Source organism: Saccoglossus kowalevskii, chromosome 15, assembly GCF_978046115.1.
Source record: "Saccoglossus kowalevskii chromosome 15, keSacKowa6.1, whole genome shotgun sequence".
In the NCBI taxonomy this organism is placed as follows: Eukaryota; Metazoa; Hemichordata; class Enteropneusta; family Harrimaniidae; genus Saccoglossus; species Saccoglossus kowalevskii.
The window spans coordinates 31,326,526-31,329,640 of record NC_140655.1 but is presented as its reverse complement, the minus strand read 5'-3'; positions in this window follow the sequence as shown (position 1 = coordinate 31,329,640).

Genomic DNA, 3,115 nt, shown 5'->3' with positions numbered 1-3,115 from the left:
CATGACTTGAGCGCAGGGGCGTGAGTCAGGTGATTTCGAGAATGAACTCTGTATCAGGGGTGAAAGGTCAATGATGTATGTCATACGACTTTAATACGAAACATCAAGAAAACAATGACCACGCCCATATTTTAGAAACCACGCCCACTTTTGTGAAAACCACGTTAAGTTTTAACTCGATGTTCAATTACATCAAATTTCAGAAGTAGTGAGAGAACAAATTTGCAAACTCGCCACAGAGTGGGACAGGCGACGTCGCTCAAGTATACCACGTCGCATTGTGTACACACTTGTGTTGCGTTGCGTCAAACACTGTACTTGTTCCAGTTCATATCATCTTTTTGTTTTTACACTAAATGAACGAAGAATTAGATCCAGCTAGCTTTTCAATTACCTGTATCCTTCATTTCATCACGGTCACCGTGATTTTATTTATTTATTGACACAACCCTTACTTTGGAAAGTACAGCAGTATGACCACTAAATACTACAACTTTACAACTTGAAAAAGATAACAAGCAGCCTATCGGCTGAGATAGCTCCGCTGTTAGCAATGCACATTTCAATTAAAGAACTGAAGACATCATTAGAAAATGAACAATATGTATAGTATCAAAGCAATCGGACTTACAATTTTTAACAAGAAGTCGAAAATATCACTTTCTACCAAAAATGACAAAAATATTCACCAAAATTAGAGAATTGAAGATATCACGAAATGAACAAATCTGAGAAAGGTTTACATGTAGTATCTATATATGTAATATCAAAGCAATTGAACTTTTGGTTTTTAACAAGAAGTCGAAAATATCACTTTTTACCAAAAATGACAAAAATATTCACTAAAATTAGAGAATTGAAGATATCATCACGAAATGAACAAATCTGAGAATGGTCTACATGTAGTATATATATGTAATATCAAAGCAATTGAACTATTGGTTTTTAACAAGAAGTCGAAAATAGCACTTTTTACCAAAAATGACAAAAATATTCACCAAAATTAGAGAATTGAAGATATCATCACAAAATGAACAAAACTGAGAGAGGTCTACATGTAGTACCTATATATGTAATATCAAAGCAATCGGACTTGCGGTTTTTAACAAGAAGTCGAAAATATCACTTTTTACCAAAAATGACAAAAATATTCACCAAAATTAGAGAATTGAAGATATCATCACGAAATAAACAAATCTGAGATAGGTCCACATGTAGTACCTATATATGTAGTATCAAAGCAATTGCACTTGCGGTTTTTAACAAGAAGTCGAAAATATCACTTTTTACCAAAAATGACAAAAAATATTCATCAAAATTAGAGAATTAAAGATATCATTACAAAATGAACAAATCTGAGAAAGGTCCACATGTAGTACCTATATTTGTAATATCAAAGCAATTGCACTTGCGGTTTTTAACAAGAAGTCGAAAATATCACTTTTTACCAAAAATGACAAAAATATTCACCAAAATTAGAGAATTGAAGATATCAACATGAAATGAACAAACCTAAGAGTGGTCTACCCAAGGTACATATACACCAAGTATCAAAGCATTCAGGCTTGTAGTTTTCAAGAAGAAGTCGAAAAAGTAAAACATTGACACGGACGACGGACGACGGACGACGACGGACGACGACGGACAATCACTCATATGATAAGCTCCGCTCGACAAAGTCGACAGCGGAGCTAAGAAATGGAAACAAATTACAAAATCACATTTCCAAATTACAAGATTCACTGTCAATTGAACATATGAAAATACATTACAATATCTTACTATGGGGTGCTGTAGTCTTATTTTAAACCAATTTTTAATAAACAAACAAAAAATGGTTATGCATGCCGACAAGAGGTGATGCTGTCTCATGGTCTTCTTTTTTTTCTGTTTTTTTTTTTTTTAATTTTTCCAATGCAATATTCAATGCTATGTTTTTTCATTACTTATTGTCATTATAAACTTGTGAAATCATTTATTTGCTTTCCGGCATTTTTTTATAAAATTCATGCTTTGGTCGCTGTAAAAGGGGCGTGTATTCGTCTTCTCATTCTTTGAGCAAAGATTGCAGATTCTTTTTTCTGTTGGTAATTTCGGTTCAGTGTGCCTCCCTGTTCGGTTTTCAGACCTTGCTTATTTAAACGGAACCGAGAGATTGACTCTCGTAAATCAAAATTTGTTAGCATTGTTAAATAATTTTTTTCATTTCAAACATTTTATTGAATTCTCTGTATTTCCTCAGTTTGTTTTCCATGGCTTGATATTTTTGATGTAATCTGAATTTATTGTTGCAATGAATTTATTCTACTTTTTTCTGTATCGATAAATTGCGTTTCATTAATCTCATGTGGTTTTGAAGTTATTGCGCAATACCATTAACTATTTAGTTGTCTATTCAATTACGCTGATCCCTTCACAAATTCGTTTGATGTGTTACTCGATTATAGTTTATACTTTATTATAAAAAGATCACATTTAGGATTCCATTGCAATAAAGCCACTAAAGATAGAAGCTAATTGAAGTTTCTTTAACAAAACAAATGATTTGTTTTCCATTGCTTTAATATTTGCGAAAAGAAAAAATATTTGTGGTGTTTCTACCTTTTGCGTCTTTTTCACAATGACAGACTTGTTTTAAAAATAGAAAGCGTTGATTGGCTGTAATAATATTGGGTATCTGCAATTGATCATTTCAGTTATTTACTTACATATATTGAGATATTGCTGGAAATGACAGCCTTCTAGACAATGGGGCTGCACTAAAGATTCAGTATGGTCGGGAATTATGTAACTGTTAGTATTGTTGTTTGATAATGTATATTGATATGCACTATGAGTTATCACGACCTGAACACGCTGTTCTTGTAGCACATATCCGAGTATTTGTTATCTAATACGCTCGTGCACTGGTTATTTTGGTACGTACAATAACAATCAGTGCGCATGCGGGTTTGATTTTTATTAACACGAGTACTGTATTATAATGATATTGTATGATAAATATTATTCCGATTTGATCTACGTAGACACAGTATGGAGTGTCGAGCAACAATATTAACAAATAAATGTTTTCGTCCATATTGCATTTACAGAGAAACGAATGACTTCAATGACC